This window comes from Erpetoichthys calabaricus, chromosome 16 (assembly GCF_900747795.2).
Source record: "Erpetoichthys calabaricus chromosome 16, fErpCal1.3, whole genome shotgun sequence".
NCBI classification, from domain to species: domain Eukaryota; kingdom Metazoa; phylum Chordata; class Cladistia; order Polypteriformes; family Polypteridae; genus Erpetoichthys; species Erpetoichthys calabaricus.
The window spans coordinates 64,095,962-64,120,449 of NC_041409.2; positions in this window are offsets into that span (position 1 = coordinate 64,095,962).

The following is a 24,488-nucleotide window of genomic DNA, read 5'->3' on the forward strand; positions in this document are numbered from 1 at the left end:
TTGTATCTGCAACTTCATTTTGGTTGTCCTCAGTTCATGAAGTTCCATGTCCTGCTGTATTTTTCTCATTTTTAATTTTCTGTATGCGATTTCTGTTGAAGATATCTCTTGTATAGAGCCCTCACATTTTTCTGCAAATAAATACGCAATTACAAATGCCTTTTTTCCTCTATATTGTATACACAGTATATCATTTTGAATCATTTTGTATAAAGTACAACAAATGGCTCAACCAACCTCACCATGTCCTTTTTTTGATGTGAACTTTGTTCCAAAAGGGTCATGTGTGCTGGCTACAGGCTCCTGCAAAACAGTTATATCATGATTAGCACATGGGACTGATCACAGTGGAGTTTGTTCAAACAATTGGAAAATGTACCTCTCCTCCTGATGAATAATCAGGCACAGTGTCTTCATCAAATATTTGACCTTCGTCAATATCTCATTGGTCAGACACAGGTTCTAGGGATATGACATTCCCTGCAACTGACCCAACAAAAAAGAGGGCTATATGGAACATACCTATGGCAGAACATGGAGGACAAATATATGCAATGACCATCCTTTACCTGAAATGAAGTGACCACTGCATCCTGCCACTAGTTCTGAGGAGGAGCTTCCCCCTGGAATGCCCTAAGAAATAGGGTGATGAGCATTTTGCTGGAGAGCCAACTCTTCTTCAGGGGTTAGGTCTGGACCGCGTGGACCTCCAGCTGTTTTTTGCTTGTCTGCCTTCTTATTAGCTTTAAAATTAATGTTTTTATATTATATATGATTATTTATGTCAACAATTCTTTAAATAGTTATATACCAATATTTACCAGTTTGAAGTATATTCTTGTACTTCACTTTAACCTGTTCCCATGTTCTCCTTGAGCACACGTTTGATCTGAAATTATGACATAATAAATAATAATTAATCTGACACATAGGAAATGAAACACTGCATTCAGTAAGTACAATGCACACTACTTAGTGTTTAATTTGTCGGCCACTTTTTGCCAGCCGTCTTTTCTGGTTTGGGCTGCTTTTGCAGTGTTACCCCTTGTGCATATTAAATCTTGAAATTCTTCATGTCATTTTAATAAAAGGTCTTGCGCCGCGTGTTTGAAAAAAAAAATGCGCCCGTTCTTTCATCATTTTGTTACAGCCTATCAAAGACTTGCTGATCATGGTTTTCTAGACTGAATATATATGGGCTTTTCACTCAGCGCGGGCGCGCGCATTCATCTCGTATGATTAGATCCAGCTAGACTAATCTACTACACGGCAGCATTTGAAAAACCGACCTATCCTGGATGAGTGTCACCGGCTTTAACTTATCCAAGATGAGGCACCTGATCTCGGATGATTTAAGCGACGTACGAAAAATACCTCCTTGTACTTCACTTTAACCTGTTCCCATGTTCTCCTTGTGCTCACATTTGATCTGGAATTATGACATAATAAATAATAATTAATCTGAAACATAGTAAATGAAACGCTGCATTCAGTAAGTACAATGCACACTACTTATGCGTTTAATTTGTCAACCACTTTTTGCCAGACATCTTTTCTGGTTTGGGCTGCTTTTGCAGTGTTACCCCTTGTGCATATTAAATCTTAAAATTCTTCATATCCTTCGAGTAAAAGGTCCTGCTCCGCTTGTGTGAAAAAATGCGCCCGTTCTTTCGTCATTTTGTTACAGCCTATCAAAGACTTGCTGATCATGTTTTCTAGACTAAATATATATGGGCTTTTCAATCAGCGCGGGCTCGCGCATTCATCTCGGATAATTGGATCCAGCTAGACTAATCTACTACACAGCTGCGTTTGAAAAACCGACTTATCCCGGATGAGTTTCACTGGCATTAACTCATCCAAGATGAGGCATCTGATCGCATATGATTTAAGCGACGTACGGAAAATACCCCCCTCGTCTGGCTTGAGTTTTTTGAAGTCTTCACTCCTTTTTTAGGAACATTTGCATATAGTACCTATTGTGAAAGCCCATGTCAGTCTGTAGGTCTGTCTGTTAGCATGAAACAACTCAGCCCCCCTGTGAACCAAAGAAATTTGTTGAGACAGTTCACTTTTCATTTAGAGAACTTGAACACATCATGCTGTACAAAGTTTTAAAATTTCACAATTTACCATTGAAAAACATTGGTGAATTTACAGACTCGTCTATCTTAAAATGGAGAAACATTCTGAATTCTGAAAGGAATTAGATTACTGTTTCAATTTTACTTTGAGAGCAGTTGCCTGAACTTGTATATTTTGTATATTTTCCTCTTTTGCTCATCTGACAGCTGCTCAGATGCCCAATGCGCATGAGTTAAATGCTAGGGAGAGCATGGGCCTTGTCCTGCTGCTTTAGCAAAGCTAATTAATAGAGTACAAAAAAAGTCACTTCACTGGAAATAAATGGAAGAAAAAGCAATTACGTAAGCATATATCAGATGGAATTGATTGAACGATATGATCTGCAGATTATTATTGTAAAGAACCGACATTAGATAGATAGATAGATAGATAGATAGATAGATAGATAGATACATTATAAACCATTAGCTGAATGGGGTTTGAAATAATCCATAACACGGGAAAAGTGAAGCTCCCCTAACTGATATAAACATAGGACGGGTTAAAAAATGGACATTGGCATCAGATAAGCCCCTGATCTTTCAGTCTCAGATATAAATGAACAATCGTGGCAAGCCCCTGATCTTCTTGCCCTTTGTGTACCATTCATATTCCTATTGAACAATAAATCCATTCCTTTCCAAGTTCTTACTTATTAATAAAATTTAAATGGACTACTTTGTTTTAACTAATATTAATACCTAGATATGGAACTTATTTCAGTTCCCTTTCTACATTCATAGGGTGCAATTGACACCAATTTCATGCTAGTATTGGTCATTTTGCATTAATAGATATTTTTCAATAGCTGAATTTTGGATATTACTCTTTTGAGTATACTTTCAAAAATGTTATGATTTTAAAAATTGTACAATTAGTCACAGACTTTTTCGTATCATTTAAAATTAAAGTGGAAATAAATTGAATATTCATGAGAATTTAGAAAGAGTGGATGGAACACTTATGGACATGTTGGATTATAGGCTTTATAATGGCTTTGTTTGTACTAAAGGATTATTATTGGAAACAAAGAAGTGCATCTTTTTTAACAGAAAATGCCAAAACCATGATTCATTCATACCAGCTATTAGTGACTGAAATACAAGTAAAATGAGAGAGACACTGGCTACAATGTTTTAAAAATTAATAGACCCCAAGTCTCCAGTAGTTGCCCACCTCTGTGACGCCACCAGTTTCTTTTCACACCACTAAATTTTTCCAGCCACCTTCTCCAGTTCACACTGCAGTTTCCATTGATCCATCTAACCCAAGGGATGGTGCTGTTCCTTTTGAGCCACCAACTGTTATGTGTGCTGCTGTGATGAGAGATCCACCGCATCCAGTATCATTGGCTTTTTCTTTTTGGACTTCCATTACTACTAACTGTCTTTTCTTGTCTGAACTAACCACTGACTCCGATTTCTGCTGATGTTTATTTGACCCACACACTGCCACCCTGCTTGCTGTTTCTACTAAACCTTGACCTCCAGTTCCTGAATTTGTGGCTCAGCTTGGGCCTTCAGTTCCTGACTTCACTGCCCACAAAACACATGGAACATAACAAAGGCAGCTTATATATAGACAAAACTAAAAATAAAGAGATAGGCACATAATCAACATAAAAAAATTGAAAAATGAACAAAAGAGAGATAAAACATGAATTGAACTCCAGCCATGGGAGGATCCCTGGTTGAGACATGACAGGGTTCATCTGAGTTGTTACTTGTGTCCCCAGGAGGCAGCACTATTGTGTCTTCTGCTGCATCCCAAGAAATTAAAGTATTAAAACAGAAAGACTCCCATTATGGTGGAGGGAAAGCAGCACAATGGCACTCATTGATGCCTGGCTTTTTATGTAATGGTATTTAGGGACAACTGGAGGACACTGTGGTCTGGTAGTAACAGAACTTGACAGTCAGGTGGCTGTGGGATTGCCCTGGAATTCGAGGCTTGTGCTGTACTCCTTACCACCATGTGCAATTTTGCACACATCGTCCCTTCATATTGTTTTGCTGGCATAGCTACATCACATAAAATTCTCCAGCTCATGTAGTCCAATTAGGATCACGGAAGGCCTATCATGGCAGCACTAGGCACAAGGCACGTAACAGTCCTGAACAGTCCATCAGTACATTGCAAGACCCACTCACACAAGTACTAACAACTGGCCAGTTTGGATTTGCCTTTCAACCTGTCCAGAACATCTCTGGAGATGTGGGAAGTAAGCCAGAGTAACAAGTGGAAAGCTCAGTCAGTAACAGGGAGGGCATGCGAACTGCATATGGACAGCAATCATGTGCAGTATTCAAACCATAATACTAAATCTGCAATCCCCACATAGTCCAAGAATTTTTACGCTTCAGCCGGAGTCCTTTCCTATCCTAATGGAGGTTTTCTGTTTATTTGTTTGTTTTTTCTTTCTGTTGTTTTTCAACTATTGTTTTTTTCATTATATTATTAATTATATTTTTGGTTTAGCTTTTCCTTTGTTGTAGTCATGTAACATTATGGCTTTTATTGATATGGTGCTTCATTTTCCTGTTATGTTTTATATTAAGTATATATTTAGTGTGTTTTGTTATTGGAAGTGGGGCCACCTAATTAGGCAGCTGGAGTACCCAGCAGTCCTTAAGCCAAAGCTGAAGATGGATGAACAGCTTCAGCATTACTTTTGGTTAGTTCTCAAATTGTTTTTTTTTGTACTCGTTTTATTTTTAGATCTTTGGATTTCCTGGCTTTGTCTGCCCTCTTTGTTAAATGTACTGTCTTTGGATTGCATTCCTTGGTTTTGTTTACCTTAGGTTCAGCCTTTTAATTCTGTTTTTCTGCCTTGTTTTTTTTATCAGTATAAATTATATATTTATGAAAGTATGTAGTTTAGTTGTACTGAATTTCGTGGCTTTCATCTTCTCCTGTTTGGTGAACTTCTGTTTATTTTTATAACTTTAACAACCTTAACTCCATCTCTAAGCCAATGCAGGCTGAAGCCTGCCATTCAATTTTGTGCTAGGCTGCCCTGGGACAGGCCAATCCAGGGACCCAGACCAGAATTAAGAGCAGATTGAGCCTTTTGTGTACATTTTTGGAGGCCTGGTCCTCTTTCTGTGTTTCACTGTGGCATGAAAACACAACCATAGTGAACTATAAATGAATCACTAAATGTGCTTCAGCTATCAAACAGCTCTCATCCATTGCCAGTGTTATTAGTGGAGCCCCGTACTCTTCAACAACAATTCGCTGCACGTCTCAGGGGTCTTCACAGGTGGCCCATTTTTTTCTTGTAAAGCTGCCCTGAAGCTTTTATGTTATACTATTGTTTGGCTGGGACCCTTGAGAGCTACTGATAAGCTTGTCCTCCCACTGATAGCTAAGAGGTTGTGGTGAATTGAAGGTTTGTCAGCTTTGAAAACATACACACAGAAACACTTTAAAAGATCAAAATGGCTATTGAAATTGTAACATCACATCTTTATAAAAGCAAATGCCTTTTAGCAAGTCCTGCCACTGTGCTGGTTTGCATCTCTGTGTCCTCCAGTTCACCATTGGATAGATCATTTCCTCCAACACCGCTGTATTAGTGAGCACCTAAGAGATGTAAGGCATGTAAAATAGGATACTGCTTTGGTCAGAAGCTTCTGAAGCAAAGTGCAATTTACTAAATATTCGCCAGCCCCAATTTTATTGTAACATATCTATTTATAGGAGCCATACTTCATTCATTCAAAAGCAAGGTAATTGTTTAAGTCGCTCTTGCCAGAGAGCCTGAGGGATTTATTAGTGTTAAATCTGCACTGTGCTTGACAACGGTGAAAGTGCTTTTGGGAGCATCCATGTCCACCATGACAGCAGTGATTTATAGAACGAGGAGGGCTCTCACAGAAAAGATGGCCTTCCCGGCAGATGGAGTTGCCCGACATGTCAGAGAGGGAGTGCGATGCTGGGTTCTTCTCTCTGGATCACTATGCCTAATCTGTGGATGCTATTTATTGGTGCTTTTTCTAACATTTTACATTTACAGAAACAATAGCCCGGGGACAATGTGATGTCAGTTCTCAGGGAACCCTTTTAAGCTAACGTGGAAATTTAGGAGCTAATTACAGATGGGGGTGGGGTGTTAATTAAGGGCAACAGATCACGTCAGCTGTGAAAGGCAAGCTGATTGCCATGGCTCGATAATGGGAGCACAGCGGCCATGCATCATCATTAAAAAAAGCACTATTAACAACCTGTCAAGCATTGTATGAATATAGTGTCTTACAAAGTGACAACCCTGCAAATGTGCACTGCAGAGCAGTCAAGAACAATTTGGTGAGACAAAATATCATATTCCTGAGAATTGCAGAAGAGTGTGGTGCATGGACATCTCAAATCTCAAAGGACACAAGTTCCCTCTTTCTTCTCTTTTCCGCTAATCTGTATGAAGCTTTACAAGGCAAATTGAAACCAGTAATCCCAGCAATTTCTTCGAATTAGATTCAGGTATTATGTCTTTGCCTTAACTGGCACCCCTCCCTCTTGCTATGTGACATGACAGAAGACTTTCAAATAGTAAAGGCTGATGCAGGCAGATACTTTACAGGAAACTTTTTTTACAGGAAGCTCTTCATCAACAAATTTGGGGGCATAAATAGAAGCTGCTTAACAGAGAAATCCACACACAGGCAACTGCAGAAGCATGGAATGGATTCTCTAAAAGTGTAAATGAAAGCATCTCCTTGCAGACCTTCAGATTGCAACTTTAGAACAGAATTTCTTAAACTATGAGTCGTGTATGGGACATGTTTGTGTTGGTCAACACAGGATTGTGTAGTACAATTAGCCCAGTATGTCTAAGAATGGATTCTGTGATGAGTGATATTCCTCCCAATATATATAGCAGATATTCTCTGTGACATTAGCAATCCTGTCACAACTTGTAAAATAATCAGACTGCAATGACTGGCAAGCAAAAACAAGTCTAAGAAAGTGTCAGAGAGGAGGGAAAGATACAAACAAGCTTGTGAGATGAAGGGACTGCAGCACTAGTTTGAAATGTGAAAATCAGACACTTTAGAAAAACTGTGAAGAGAGCAGGCCATTCAGCCACAATAACCCATCCATCCTGTACACATAGGTTGTCCAAAATAACATCAAGTCGTTATTTGAAGGTTCCTCTAAAATCATTTTCCCCACCACACTACTTGGTATTTGATTCTGTGTCTATGGTTGTTGGAATAAAGAAAAACTTTCTAATATTTTTGCAAAATTTCCCCTTAACAAGTTTCCAATTGTGTCCATGTTCTTTATGCAGAGTGTATTTTAAGGTAACACTAGGAATCAACTGTATTAATTCTTTTCATTTTTTAAAACTCTTCAGTCATGTCACTTATGTCACTGCTTATTTAAACTGGAAAGGTTCAACTCCTTCCATCTCCCATCATAGCTCATACCTCTTAATCCTGAAATCAGGCTAGTTGCTCTCCTCTGGACTTTCTCTAGTGCTGCTATGTCTTTTTTCTAACATGGAGACCAAAGCTGAACCCTGTACTTCAGGTGAGGCCTCACTAATGCGTGATATAACTTAAGCATCACCTCCCCTGACTTATACTTCACACATTGTGGTATGTAACCTAACATCCTATTAGCGTCCTTCGTCGATTCTCTACACTGTTTGGATGCGGATAGTGATGAGTCCACTCCTAAATCGTTCTCAGAAGGTGTACTTTCAAGTTTCAGACCTCTCATGATGTATTTACAGTATTTCTAATGTTTTTACTGCCTACATATAATACTTTACATTTAGTTACATGAAATTAAATGTTACAGATCTACTCAAACCTTTATGTAGCTTTTCCAGTTTCCCTAAATGAAGCAGCTACTCATTTGGTAAGGTAAAATCCAGCATTAGCGAAATGCATTACAAAAGATATTTCTCAGTCCATGAAAGTTTGTTAAAAGAAGTTACAGTTACTTTCTATGCTTAAAGGTTGTGTTATTTCCCTAGGGCAAACTTACATATGCTTTACTTAATACATACCAGTGGTCTCAAACTCCGGTCCTGGAAGGCGGTTTTCATTCTAACCCTTTCCTTAATTACTGACCTGTTTTTGCTGCTAAGTAACTTTGTTTGAATTCATTTTACTTGACTTGCTGTTGAAGACTCAGCACCCTCAATTGTTTCTTTTTCCTTAATTAGGCTCATTACAAAATGAGCCAAAATATGACCAGCAAACCGTGTCCATCATACAATATCTGAAAATAAAAAAAAGATAAAGGTCTCAGGAATGTTAATCTGCTCAGGTCCCCAAAACATTTTAGCAGTGCTCTTAGAAAAAGAGAAAAGCAGCAATTTAGGAAATGTATGCCATTGCACAATGAGAGGAGCAACAAGCCATGGAATTAAAGAACAGGTTTAAATAACAACAAGACACGGCGCCTAATTAAGCAACTGGTTACAGTGAAATTGGTTGGAGAATAAGGCCAGCACTTAGTTTGTCTTCTGTTGGCTCTCACTTCACATTTCATTTCTGTTTAAGGAAAGAAATAAAGCAAATCATAGGAACGATGAAGAAATTCAGGGGAACAAATCTCAAAAAAAACAAGTCAATTAAAATGAAAGGAAAAGGAGCATCAAATACTGGTCACCGATTAAGAAAATGGTTAGGATGAAAACCTGCAGCCACTGCAGCCCTCCAGGACCAGAGTTTGAGACCGCTGTTCTATACATTCAGTAAATTCAATATGGCCCATACGTTCAGTGTGATACGTTACATTTTGAAAACTGTTTGCCCTTCATGGCTTACCACCTGAAATGCAGATAACAAACTGGGACCAATCTTTAGTCAGAGGGACAAGAAATAATTAGAATATTCCAATATTTCAATTTAGCTTGTGGGGGATATAACAGAATCTACCATAGACTATGCATTAATAAATAGGCAAATATTTTAACATAGCTAAGAAAACACATTTTAACATAACTAAGAAAACACATTTTAACATAGCCTTACTAAATAACAAATGGGTCTTACACTGTATGCTATCCAAGTCCAACTTTGCTGATTCTACATTTCTTGCACTTTGGTATCATCTGCAAACATAACCAGCTTATTAATTATTTTATTGTTCAAATTGGATTCAGCAGGTTGGAAAATGGATGGATGAAATTGTTTTTGTATAATAAAAAACAACAACAGCCTCATTACTGATCCATGAGGAACACTATTTTTAACATCATTCTGAAAAAGTTCCCTCCACCATTGCTGTTTGCTTCTTGTGTTTGAGCCAATTTTGTAGACAAATACAGACTGTGCCCTGAATTCCCACTTCTTTTAATTTAATCACTAACCTTTCATGTGTTATTTTATTAAGAGCCTTCAGAAAATCCAGATTACTTTATCTCTGATGCACGTTAAGATTGCTGGCCTATAGTTACTCGAATCGGCCGGTTTACACTTTTTACACTATAGGATAGTATTTGTTATCCTCCATTCTTTCAGAATTTTCCCAGTGATTTTTGAAAAACTTTTTGTCAAAGGTTTATATATGTACTCACTAATGTCCTTTAAATACTCAAGGACTGTGGTGGGCTAGCGCCCTGCCCGGGGTTTGTTTCCTGCCTTGCCTTGAAATACTCAAGTATAAATGTTAACTGGTCCTGGTGACTTGTTAGATTTCAGCCTCTTCAATCCAAGCAGTACTTCAACCACTAAAATTTTAAAGTCGCTAACTACCTTCTTAGTAGTCCCTCCTACTTTTGGGAAGAAATGAAAATAATGGGAGTGGTAAAAAGACATGATGATATTTGGGCTGTTGTAAGTGGGAGAGTCAGTAGGGTGAAGGTATTTATGGTGCCGTTGCAGCAATGAATACTAAACACGGTTTCAGCTGGCATGGACCGCTCCTTGGTGCCTTATCGCAAGTTCACCATTGCAGCATACATTCAATCTAAATCTGCAACAGAGATGTAAGAAAGGTTTTGTATTAAGTTTAACATGCCTTCTCATAACGCTATTTTAACTGGCTAAATGAATGCCATCCTACATGTAGTGTGAAGAACATGTTTGTTGAACCACTGAGAACTGAAAGACCACCAGACGATATTAGAAGGAGGAGACAGGCTGTGAAGTGGAGACCCCTGCATGCAGCACAAGGTCAGTTAATAGCACATTCCAGACAATTAGTAATACTTTAGCAAGTTTGCACTCTTTAATTAATTGTTAAATGAAAACTAGGATATACTACACAATTTGCAAACTTATTTACAAGAATATATTGTTAATTGTGGAGTTCATGATCTGAAAATGTTATTTAAAAAATGTAATTTAAGACAATGTAAATAAACTACTTTGTGTAATTAAAAGTGACTACTTTATTCCAGAGGCATGGGTGAGGTGACTAAGTTAAGATGCTATTCATACCATCCTTTCAAAAATCCTCATATCTTCAAGCCGCACCCATTATACAGAATTTATTTCTGTTAGATCTATTAAAGCTGACAGTAAGCGTTTACAATGACACTGATACACCTTAGGAGCCTATTTCGATCTGAGTGATAATTATTATTTTATTAACAATAAGTTTGCTTTCCACTTTTCTCTTTTATCCACATTCATATCAGAAATTTGCTTGAATAGAAACAAAAATGTTTACTGTTTTTTATTACTGTATATGGACATTGTTATTTGTCTGTGTATGGCTCTGCCATCATCATGGTAATAATCCATTTCTTGGATATCATTATGTTACTGGTTTTCTTATTTGGGGCCTCAGATTTAAACTTTACAAAGCATACAAAGCATAAAGCATACAATTAAGAACCACTGCATTAGAACAGTAGAACACTTGTGACAAGAACAGGCCATTCATCCCAATCAGCTCGTCCATCCTATTCACTAAGATTCCCCATTATCTTGGACCTATAAGCTCCATTCATCTGAAAGCCCTGGTTTCTTTGTGTTTTTACATCATCTAATCATTCGTATCAACACTTCTAGCTTGGACCTTAAACTTGGAAGAACTAGTTTGGAAACACAGATGGATGAATGTCTACCTAGACTTGGTGGACCTGTGGATGTGCTGGTCTGTTATCTCATTGCACCTAACAACATGAAATGAGAGTGTTACCTTAGGGAATAGAAATGTAAGCAGCTAAATGTTATTTTACTGGTATTTCAAGAAAGGCTGCTGTGTCCTTCTGAGCTGACATGATGTGCCAATCTTCCATGGGCAGAGTATCTACAATAATATCAGTATTCCATTCTTTTGGGCACATTACCAGCTGGATGATTTTAAGGTACTGCAAGCAAACACTCTCACTGAAATAGCTGATAAAGTAGCACTGAAAAGGACAACAGAATATCTCTTGTTCCCTGGGCTCAGTATTCACGAGAGACCTACAGTATGTGTTGTGTTACAGCTGGTTCTTTCTCCTGTTTTGTATTTTTTGATTGCTTTATTAAAGGTTTTTTTTTTTTTTTTAATAATTACTTTTTCTACTTTTATGTAATTTCTGTAATGTTTGCTTATGAATTAACATTTATGTACTGTGTCTTTAAATGTGCATCCATTCTGTGTGTTCTGTTGGTAGAACCCCAAGAGGCAGGGCCACCCTGACATCACTGCTGCTGGGACGTCCCTCTGGCTGTATACAGAGTCAGAGAGAGGGTCTCAGCAGTGGATCATTGAGAAGGTTAGCAGTTCATAGTGAGCAGTGCTCTACATTTGTTATTTCTGGTTACTGTATTAATGTTAATGCTAATACTGTATTAATGCTAATGCTTATGCTTTTGGATCCTACTCTTTGGATAATACACTGGGACTTGTTCACCTTGGAGTGCCTTTTAGGCAAATTCTTTTTTGCTATTTTATGGTTTTGTCTTTGATTTATTTCAATAAATTCTTCATTTATAAAGATTGATATTTGGATTGTCTCTACAAGCCAGAGTTTTATGTTTTTCTCCTCCTTGTAAGATATTTTTGATGTACTGTACCTATATTTTGATTGCACATTGAACTTTAAAAGCTAATTGCCCATTTTGGGCTTGCTTGGGCTGAAGAATACAGGGAGTAGTTCAGGACTGGCTGCCTATGGGTGATGCTATATCTAGGCAGGCCAGTGAAGGTCTTGTCCTGCTTTGTGGTTCATGGTCATTTTCCTGGTGGACTTTGCATATTATCTCTGTGTCTGCCTGGGTTTTCCTCCAGGTACTCTAGCCTCATCCCACATCCCCAACAACATGCAGTTTAACTGCTAATTCCAAACTGGGCATGTGAAAGAGTTAATGTGAATTTATGCATGAATGAGCCCTATGATGGATCGGCTCCCAGTTCAAGCATGTTTCTGACTTTTTTTGTCCATTGTGTGGCGAGCAGCTGGGGGCGATACCCAGCCGGAACACCCAGAAGGACCGGAGGAGGGATTACGCCTCCTCCAGACCATGAGGGGGCGACCACCCTGGTGGCTTTGGGGACCACGGGAAAGGGGGATTGAAGCTCAACCCTATAGGGGCCCGTGGTCACCACCAGGGGGCGCCCCAATGCCTGAGGAGCCCTGACCCTCAGCACTTCCGCCACACCTGGAAATGCTGGGGGAAAGAAGACCAGTGCACTCCGGGTGCACAGCCAGCACTTCCGCCACACCAGGGAGTGCCGGCAGGAGCACGTTGGGAGGCACCTGGAGCACATCCGGGTGGATATAAAAGGGGCCACCTCCCTCCATTCGATAGCTGGAGTCAGGTGGAAGAGGACAAAGGCTGGAGGAGAGGAGTGGAGGTGGTCAGAAGGAGAGGCATTGAGGAAAGATGCCCGGACTAAAGGATGATTGGTGCGGGGCACTGGGTTGTGTGCGGTTTACCTTGTTGTAAATATTGTAAATAAACGTGTGTGGTGATTTAAACAATGTCTGCCTGTCTGTGTCCGGGCTTTTCCCCACAATTGCTACTCAGATATGATCTGGCCCTATCACTCTGATTTTGATTAAGCAATTTTAAAAATGGTTATGTTACATTAGGTTATGTTAGGTTTTGAACAGCACAACCAAAGGGTCTTGTGGTGAATGGCATTCTGTATAGAGTTGGTACCTACTTCTTCAATAATACAGTACATAAGCAAGTTCCAAACATAGACATATGGATAAGAGCTTGTAGGTGTTTATGGTGTGTTGGACCAGCATCCTGCATACAAGCAGATCCTGCATTAAACGTCATACTGTATGTCCAGTTTCTAGATGGAAGAGAAAGTCTGGGTATGTGTGCTGTGTTGGTCTGGTATCCTCTCCCAGGCTGGTTTTTGTCTTCTGCCTTATGCTGCTGAGACAGGCTTTAGCTCAGCACACCATGGCACCATTGGAAATTGGGTGGAAGTTAAAAATGAAAAGATGTTTAATAAAAAAATAAAACATTGTTACAAAATATAGGTACATTTTTTATTTAAATGATAATATGGTACATAATAGAACATAATATGCTCAAATCCACTTCAGGGTTATTGCGGCCTGAGCCTATCTCAGTATCATTGGGCACAAGGCAGGAGATGCCCTTGGAATGTGTGCCTGATTATCACCAGAACTTCTGTTGCATCTAATTAATTCAGTCCTTTGTGAGCCTGTTCTATAACCAGTTAGACATCTAATTTCCTGGTATATCCAGCAGAAATCCTCTTAACTACTCTACATGGAGTACTTTGAACTTCCACAGAATCCATCACAGACCACAGAACAGAGCAAACTCACCAGCGTTGAGCACAACTTTAAAAGGTCATACTTGTGATTGTTGTTTCTATATTCACACTTTCTAATGTCAATGCAGTACAACACTTCTGGATTTCAATGAGTGCTCATGCAGTTGTATGAAGTCTAAACTTAATCTTCTCCTAACTAGGCACCTTGAGTACACTAGAATCTGGCTGCCTCGCATTGTTCACCATGCTGCTCTGGTCTGCCTACCGATCTGTTGCTTTCTTTTCTCTCACTTGTGAACAAGACCCTGAGATACTTAAACACCACTGCTTGAGGTAGCACCTCCTCAACATCCTGGAGTGGGCACTCCACATTTTTTCGGCTGAGAACCAAGACCACAGACCTGGAGGTGCTGATCTTCATCCTGGCCACCTCATACTTGGCTGCAAACCACCCTCAGGCTCTTTAATTTTTAACCTATTTGCCACTAAAACCTTTGGACATATTGGTGATTAACGTTCTGTGTAACAATTATTCCAGAAGTCTCTAGGGGATTTAACCTGAGTCCGTTTAAAGTAAAAAAAAAAAAAAAAAAACACACACACACCTGATTGGGTCACTTGATGCACACTAGTTCTAAACAGGCCGTGGAATGAAACAGCATTAATCAGGACATCAAGAGGTCACTTGCCTCTGTTAAGACCTCTATCCAAAAAGTCCTCTTATAACCTCCTGTCAAACACTGTGTCTTTAACTGGGACAGTCTTGGCCATAGCTGAGTTTTGCGAGGTACTCATTTTGCTGGAAGACATGTTCTCTAAAGGAGGTGAAAGTGATGAACTGAGTGACAAGAGAAATCAGTAAAGCAAGAAACCATCTCTGGAATGAATTAATTAAGTGGGAATCAATGCTCCTGTAGCTAAATAATTGAACTACTTTTATGACTTACAGAAATCCCATTTTCTGTCTGTTAGCTCCTGTCTGCGTGTATGTGTTTTGAATGAGCCCTCCAAGAAGCCAGTCAGGTGCTTCTTCCTGTGCCTCTTGTACTTTATCCCAGTCAGCTGGCTGCTAGTCTGTTGGTTTCCATTCTTTTCTTACTTGTAATGTTTTAAGGGCCTGCTTGGTGAACTGTTGCAGTGATCAGCTGTTTTTCAACCACAGTGCTCCATTTTAAAGAGTCACTCATACACTCATGATGGGGTAGGCCCAAATCTAAAGATGTTCCATTTTTTTAATCCCTTTTTAGGGATGTAGGGACTTGGGGCCTAAGCCAGCAGTATCATTCTCAAGGCAGGAGCAATACCATACAGTATTAGGATAAACATGCTCCTAAAAGCTACTGGAAACATATCTTGCAATGTCACCCTAACCATATATTTATTTATTTTTTTATTTTCTATATTCTGTCATATAAAGAAGTTGAAAGATTTCACATTCAGTACTGTTTGGTTGTATGGATTTGACATCAAGGGTTGTAGTCTAGTATCTCTACAATCTTTGCTCTCACTTCCCTCTTCCATTTGAACCTTTGTTGTGCTTATCTGTCAGTTCCATGTTGTCTAATGACTATTCTTTTTTTAAGCCACAGACAAGTTTAATTTCTGGTCTAATCCTGCTAATTTCTTCCAGAGTCAGCAATGCCTTCTGGAAATCCTAGAACTCCCCCTTTTTGGCCCCTAGGTGTCCATGCAAACCTAACATTTAAATGTGAAGGTGACCCCAACCAGCCTTTCCAGTATAATAACTAGTATAGTGGCACAAATGGGGGATTCCTAGTAAACCTCTTATTGTATCCCACTTCCTTTCTTCTGATACAAAGCCTGGGACAAATAACTCTCAGGATATTCTTTACAGCCCACTGGTGGTACGCTATATGGCCAAAGTAAGTGGTCTCCTGACCATCACACCTGTTTGAGCTTGTTGGACATTCTATTCCAAAACAATGGGAATAAATATTGAGTCAAAACCCCTATGTCCTGTCAACCCCTAACCACCCCCCCTCCCACCACCATCACCACTACTACTACCATTACCATCAACACCAACTGTAGCTATAAAAGCCTCCACTCTTATGGAGAAGGCTTTCCGCATGATATTTATAGATTATCTCTGGGAATTTGTGCCATTTAGTAAAAAGAGCATTTGTGAGGTCAGGTACTGATGTTGGATAAGCAGACCTGCCTCACAATTGGTGTTCCAATTCATCCCAAAGGTGTTTGGTAGGGTTGAGGTCAGAGCTCTGTGTACTTCACTCAGTAACCTCCTTTGTCTTAATGGACATGGCTTTCTGCACTGTGGCACAGTCATGATAGAACAGAATTGGGCTTTCCCCAAATTATTTCTGCATTGTTGGAAATACACAATTGTCTAAAATGTCTTTGTCTGCTATAGCATTAACAGCACTCTTCACAGTGACTGAAAGGCCTAACCAAAACTCTGAAAAACAGCCCCAGACCATTATACTTCATATACCAGAAGGTAGCGTTCTCCTAGCATTGACCAAACCCAGATTCACCCATCAGAGGGCCAGGTACTGAATTGTGATTCATCACTCCAGAGAGCACGTTTTCAGCGCCCCACAGTCTAATGGTGGTACTTGGCATTATACTTAGTGATCTTGTGTGGAGCTACTCAGCTATGAAAGCCCTTTTCATGAAGCTCCTGATGCAAAGTTCTTGTGTTGATGTTGCTTCCAGGAGCAGTTTATAACTCTGTGAGTGAATAAACAGAGGATAAATGATTTTCATATGCCATGCATTTCAGCACTTGGCGGGCCTTTCTCTTTCAGTTTGCATGGTCTACCACTTAATGAGTGAGCTGTTGTTGCTCCTAGATGCTCTTCCACTTCACTGTGATAGCACTTAGTACGTGAATTTGCTACTTGATCTGTCCCAGTCAACTCTGACTTTTGTCAAAAGTGTCATCCTATGACAATGTCTCTTTTAAAGTCACTGAGCTCTTCAGTACAGCCCATTCTTCTGACAATAAAGATTGCATGGCTATATGCTTAATTTTATGTATCTGTTAACTGAAACACCTGAACTCAATCATTTGGAGGGTTTGGCCTTATATCTTATTAATTGCAGGGTGACATACATCTCTCCTGCCAGAGACACATCTTGTCTGTATCTTATATCCCTTCATGTTGTCTGACTGGACACCCCAGTAACAACACATGCCATGAAAGTTTCAGGGACCCACAGAAGAATCCATAAGGGATTGGACCCATCTTAGTATGTCAAAGTTCAGAGTCTGTGATTGGAGAACAAAAAAAAACTGGGATAATTCCACAATCATGTAGAAAAGGCCTGTTGTACAGTAGTAATATTCTGTTCACCCACAGAGGGCATGTACAGGGTAAGTCATAGAGAATATGTACTGTAAGATGGGCTTGCTCAGAGACCCAAAAGTAAGTTAGGATTATGTCTGTCCCTCTCCTACTGTACGATCATAAGTAGCCAAACAGAAACAGAGGGCCATTCATATGCAACAGGGACCAATGAAGGAAATGTGGTATAGGGGAAATGTTGTTAAATCTAAGGCCCCCAAGTTTAATTTCAACTTCTGTTCCTAATTGTGACCCTAAACAAGTCACTTTACAAGTATTTTTTTATCCTGAACAGAAAGGTTATTAATGGAGTATACACTCACTGGGAAATTTCATAGGAGCGCTATACTAATACTGGGTAGGCCCCCTTTTGCTCACAAAACAGCCTCAATTATTTGTGTCATGACTTCCACAAGGTGTTGGAAACATTCCTTTGGGATTCTTGTCTATGTTGAGATGATTGCATCCCTCAATTTCTGCAGATTCTTCAGTTGCATATTCATGCTGCATATCTCTTGTTCTACAACATCCCAAAGATGTTCTATTAGTTTCGGATATATGACTAGGAAAGCCACTAAAGAACACCAACCTCATTGTCATATTCATAAAACCAGTCTGAGGTGACTTTGCTTTTTGACATGATGTATCATCCTGATGAAATTAGGTAATACAACATGGGTAAATTGCGGCGTTGAAGGGATTCACATGGTCAGTACCAATACTCAAATAGGACATAACATTCAAGTGATGTTTGATTGGTATTAACAGGCCCAAATTATACCAAGAAAATATTCCCCACACCATTACATCACCACCTGCAGCCTGGACTGTTGACACAAGACATGGTGGGTACATGAATTCATGCTGTCGGTGCCAAGTTCTGACCCTACCATCTGAGTGCCTCAGCAGAAATTGAGATTCTACAGATCAGGCTACGTTTTTCAGTCTTTAGCTGTCGAGTTTTGTTGAGCCTGTGCCCACTGTGGCCTCTGCTTTTTGATCTTGGCTGACTGAAGTGGAACTTGAAGTGGTCTTCTGCTGTTGTAGCCCATCTGCCTCAAGGTTTGATGTGTTAGGCATTCTGAGATGCTTTTCCACAGCTGTACTGAGCGATCATCTGAGTTACCATCATCTTTCTCTTAGCTCTAACCATTCTCTTTTGACCTTTCTCATCAAGATGTTTCTGTTCACAGAATTGCTGCTCACTGACTGTCTGTCTGTCTATCTATCTATCTATTTTTTAACCATTCTGAATAATCTCTCCAGACTGTCGTGTGTGAAAATTCTAGGAGATCAGCAAATACAAAAATACTCAAACCAACCCATCTGGCACCAACAGCCCACATGACTGTGCTATTCTGGTGCTTGGTGTGAACATGAAGTGAAGGTTTTCACCTGTATTTGTATGCATTGCACTGCTGCCACGTGATTGGTTGAGTTAGATAACTGCGTGGCTGAGCAGGTGTATGGGTGTTCCTAATAATTTGGTCAGTGAGTGTTTCTGTCTCTGTATAAAGTACTTTGTTTATCACTGAAAGCTACTATAGAACATAATGGTTATGAAAAGTTTTTGATCTGGAAATGGAAGGGGCTTGTGAAAATGAACTAGTGGCCCCTTGCCCATAGCCCTTCTGCAAGCAACCAATCTGCCAAAAGATTTTTTTGTAATTTTATATCATATCAGATATTCATTTAAAAGATGAAGTCTGGCTGTAGGCCAACACAAAAAAAAAGCATTCAATGGTTCTTTGGAAAGGCCAGGCCTTCTGTTTGCCACTGATGGGGATTTGATCCTCTGGGCTCCCTTTGCTTGGATACGCATTCATCTCCTAGAGACAAACATGGCAAAACAAAGCTTTGTCCTCACAGTCGTCCATACAGCACACCTTGATAGGCACTTCAGGAAATTGAATGATGGAAAACACAATTAAATGAGAGAATTGCTCTCCTCCTGACAGAACCCAGTCATGCCCTGCGCTGGCTTACGCTTAGTTAAGTGGTTTAATTAAATTTTCCAAGACGACCTTGAAAGCTCCGTACAACTTAAAAAAATTGTGTTCTGAATTGTTGGAGATGTTGTGCAGTGAGTCCGATTTCTGCCAGCACTTGTATTCCACCTTGGCAGCTCTTACTTGACTGATTGATTTCTTTTCATCTTAAGTTAGATGAAAAGAGGGCTGTCACATTTTTACAGCAAAGAATGAGCTTGAAAACTTACTGTGCCTGCAGTTTGGAGGTGTCTGCCAATATGGTGTGTACTCTATACATTTTGTAGTATTTTATTGGGAAGGCCTTACCTGAAACGTAAATTAAGTTGGTTGCCCACCAATCTACACCCAATAATCTATAACAACAAAGAGAAAACAATTTTTCAGAAAGACTTGTAGGATTTGTTAAAAATCAAAACCTGAAATCTTTTATTCATATCAGTATTCAGACCCTAAATACCCTAAGTACTTTGTACAAGCATCTTGGGAAGTAATTACAGATTCACAACTCCTTGGTTATGTCTGTACTATCTGGATATGGTCAGATTATCCCATTTGTCTTGGCAGATCCTATCAAGCACTGTTAGATTGAATGGGAAGTGTCTGTACGCTGCTGTCCTTAGATCTCTCCACAGATGTTCATTGGTGTTTAAATCTGGGCTTTGGTTGGGCCACCCAAGGACAGAGACTTGTCCTGAAGTCACTAAAGTGTTATTTCGGTTCTGTGCTTCAAGACATTGTCGTGCTGAAAGGTGAATTGTCACCACAGTCTAAGGTCACATGCATTCTTGAGCAGGTTTCCTGCAAGGACCTCTCTGTATTTGACAGCATTCATCTTTCCTTTAATTCTTCTCAGTACTCAAATATGGCACTTGGTGCCACGGCCCACCTGCCAAGTTGTTTTGCCTGCCTAAGGTAAAGTCATCCCTGATGGAGGATCACAGGAATCATGCGGTAGAAGGGTCCTGTCATTGGATTGGCTGGCCCAGCACTGTTTCAGCTGTGGAATGACCAAATGGGGGAGGCAGCTTGATGGCTGAGGTCTCCAGGACTCTAAACAAATCCAAATCATATTATGAGATATCATCTACTGTTAAATTCTGCTCAGTACTTGTAAAGTTTTTGTTTTTATACTGTATTGAGGATTTGTTCTGTTCTGTGTATTGTATTGTATTGGCTCCTTTTCTTTTTTACACCCACTGCACGCCCAATCTACCTGGAAAGGGGTCTCTTTTTGAACTTCCTTTCCCAAGGTTTCTTCCATTTTTTCCCTACTAGGTTTTTTTTTGGGAGTTTTTCGGTGTCTTCTTAGAGAGTCAAGGATGGGGGGCTGTCAAGAGGCAGGGCCTGTTAAAGCCCATTGCGGCACTTCTTGTGTGATTTTGGGATATACAAAAATAAATTGTATTGTATTGTATTTAATTCTGACCAGTCTTCCTTTCCGTTAGAAGCACCGTTATAGCGTGATGCTGCCACCAGCATCCCTTACCATAGGGATGGCATTAGGGTCGGTGATGAGCAGTGCCTGGTCTTCACCAGACATTAGTCTTGGAATACTGCCCAAAGAATTCAAATTGTGTCTCATTAGACCAAAGAATCCTTCTCCTCATGTTCTCAGGGTCCTTTGAATGCTGTTTGACAAACTCCAAGTGGGTGTCTGATTGACAGAATGATGCTGAGATGGTCATTCTTCTAATAGATTCCTTATCTCAGCAGAGGACTTCTGAAGCTCTGTTAGAGTGACCTCTGAGTTCTTGGTCACCTTCCTGATCAAGGTCCTTCTTGGCCAGTTACTCACATTGGACAGATAGCTCGAGGAAGAGTCTTGGTGGTTTGAAACTTCTCCAATTTAGAAATGGTTTTATATCATTATACTTGTATGCCTTTTCTTCAAGAGTGATTTCAGTCTAGACATTCTACCATAAGCACCTGATTGAAAGAGTGCTGATGAAACGGTCATCCTTCTGACAGGTTCTCCTATCTCGTCAAAGGACTTCTGAATCTCTGCGAGATGACCATTGAGTTCTTCATCAAATCCCTGACCAAAGCCTTTCTTGCCTGGTTACTCAGTTTGGCTGGATAGCCAACTCTAGGAAGAGACTCGCTGGTTCCAAACTTGTTTCATGTCATAATTATTGAGGGCCGCTGTGCATCTGGGAACATTCAAACCTCTAGAAATGATCTTATACCCTTTCCCTGATCTATGTCTCACCACAATTTTATCTATGTAAATTAACACAGAGTACCTTAGACTTCATAGTTTGTTTTTAGTCCTGACATGCAGTGTGAATTGTTGGTCCTCCTATGTATGAATGTGTGCCTTTCTAAATGATGTCCAGTCAATTCAGTTTGCCGCAGGTGGTCAAGTTCTACACCCTTCTGGAGTAGAATTAAAGTAAACAGTACGCACCTGAGCACAATCTGGAGTGCCTCAGCAAAGAGTCTGAATACTTTTATAAATGAGAGATTTCAGTTTTTGATTTTTAATACATTTGCAGATCTTTCTAAAAGCACATTTTCACTTATGCATTATTGAGTGTACATTGATGAGCAAAAATGGCACCTTTATCCATTTAAAATTAAATCTACAACACAATAATGAGGGGAGAAAGTGAAGGCATCTGAAAACTTTGTGAATCCACTGTACATACTGATCTTTAGGTTAATACAATAAATGGCAAGAAGTTTCATTCCAGTCGAGCTGAAATGGTCAGTACAGCAGAGGTGTAAGTAAGCAGAATTTTCTAATAACTCTTCTGCATGAACATCTCATCCGATTCTAAGTTTCAACAGTCCCTCCCATTCATTGTCAGCACCACACTAGTCTGCTAGTTTTGGATGCTCTACCTGGAATGATCAGTGGTATCCTTGTCTATGGCGGGGTGCCTGTCTTTGTACTTTTACCCTGCAGCTGTGCTTCATTTGCATGTTGTGACTTCATAGCTTGCTTTTAAAAATCTGCCAGGTGTACTTCAAAGCTCCTTCTGGTGTTTATCAGTCTTGCCTTTTTGTAATTGTTTTTTTTTTATTTTTATGCACTTCACAAATTCTGATAACGTATTATAATCTTATTTGTTCTGTAAACCACGGTGAAATGATGCATGTTGTTAATGGCACTATATACAAGTAATTGATACAGTTTGTCTTAGGCACAACTCAGTCTCATTTAGTTTGCTTATTTCAGACTAGTGCAGTACTGATCTTCCTAACTAGACAAAAGTCCATTAATGTCTAGCAATAAAACTCAGTAGACTGGTCTGTATTTAACTGAGATGCACATACTCTTCTATTTCCTTGTACAGCTGTGTTTGCCAGTGTGGGTAAAGTAAAACCGGGATATACTTTCTCTCTCATTTTCCAATATAGATATGTTCTTCTCGATTGAAGGAATTTAGCCTTTTCAGCTTAAGCAAATGGAAATTAAGACTTGACATGATTGATGTTTTGAAAATCTTGAAAAGAATTAATACAGTGGATCTTCAACAAGAACCCGAGGAACCAGATGGAAACTCATTAAGGGTAAATTTCACACAAACATTACAATATTTTTCTTCATACAAAGAGCCAAAGATAAATGGAATAAAATACCAGGTAGTGTGGTAGACAGTAGGTTGTTAGGGCCCAACAAAACTCGACTTGATGTTATTTTGGATAAATTAGGTGTAAAGGATTGCCAAGGCTAAATTGCTTGTTCTTGTCGAAATTTGTCAATCATTTTGAGTTTTTTGTCAACCCAATGAAATTATTGGTCCTGACTGATTAGTCAATGCCGGTGGTAACTCAACGTGTGTATGTCCATATTCATTAACGTAGGCTATTGATAATTACGTGTATTTTGAAAAATGACACTGTGGATACTAGAAAATGATTGAAATTGAACCCATTCTATTTTAATTACAGGTTAGACTGGAATGGATGCTGTCTCTTAATCTGATATTGCAGCAGAAGAACACAACATTGACTGTAACAGAATTCAGCCAACAAATGGTTAAAAGTTATGGAAGGAAATTTTAATAATAATTATCAACTATAAAAATAATGATGTATTTATTCAGCTTTACTGTAGAAGCTTCATAGCAGGCAAGTTATTTTTGCATCTCTTTCTCTCTGCTTTGCATTGTGTGTGTGTGTGTGTGCTCCATGCTTTTCTATGGGCTTATACTGAAGTGTCTGTCTTGCTGATGCTCTGTTATTGTGTTGGGTTTATGATTAATATTGTCTGCAGTATTTGATTAATGTCATGTTGGCAGTAATGTGTGTTCCAAGCCTTTAATGTTTTTTTTTTGGCTGGTTACATTGTGTTTTGGAGGCCTGCGCTTAATGCTGTTCTTTGGTTAACTCTGATTTGTAGTCTGAGCGAGATGTCTCTTCTATTGATATTAGTTTGTCTTGTCTGCTGCAGTGCAGGATGTCTGCTCATAGTGGGTTTGGCTTCTTGTTATGAACCTTCTCTTCATTCTAGTGCTTGACTGATTAGTGTGTCAGCTTTGCTGCTGTTGCTTTATTTTAAATTCTTTGGACATCAGTGCTTTATTAAAATAACTTGCAAATTCAATAACAGAATTAATTTGATTGTATATTGTACATTCATATTGACTACTGCCCATCCACAGAAATTCAAATGCCCAGCTTAAGATTTGGTTTGGATGTTAGGTCGAGGAATAGGAAAATGGCTTGTCCATTATATCAGTAATATTTTTCTCTCTCACAAGAGAGGAGTTGCTCATCTGGGTTCACAGCCAGATCGTTTGTATAAGGATGTGAAACCAAGAAAGTTGTTCTAACTGAGGCACATCTCAAGCCAAGACACTGTCTCTGTATTGGTATGAGAGATAAACAAAGTCCTAAAACATTCGGATTCAACACCCTTCGTGTCCCTGATATACAACTGAGAGGCTGGGCAGACTAACCTTCTTTGATACACTGTCGGCTGCACAAAATTCTAACCAGTAACCATTTAGGAGCAGCAGGACCACACAAAGTGACAGTTCATACACTATGTGTACCTGGTGCCTATTGCAGTAAGTAAGGAACCGTCGATTCAGTATTGTCCAATGTAGAACCAAATTATGGGCAAACTAATAAAAAAAATTAATCCTAACCAAGAAATCATCAAGTTCAATGGATGACACCTCTTTAGATTTAAAAGCTTGGCTAAGCATAGTAAGCTTTAGTGTTTTCACTTCAGTCTGTTATGATACATAATAAGCAGGCGATTAACATCATTATTAGATCCCTGATTAGAACTTGATATGCATTCCTGATGTCTCAGTTGGTTTTGCATTTTTATTAGGTTTCTTTAAATATTTAAATGTAATCCTAATTACCTTATGAGAATATTAATTGGATGATTTATCCCAAATACAACACTTAACTATACTGTAATATA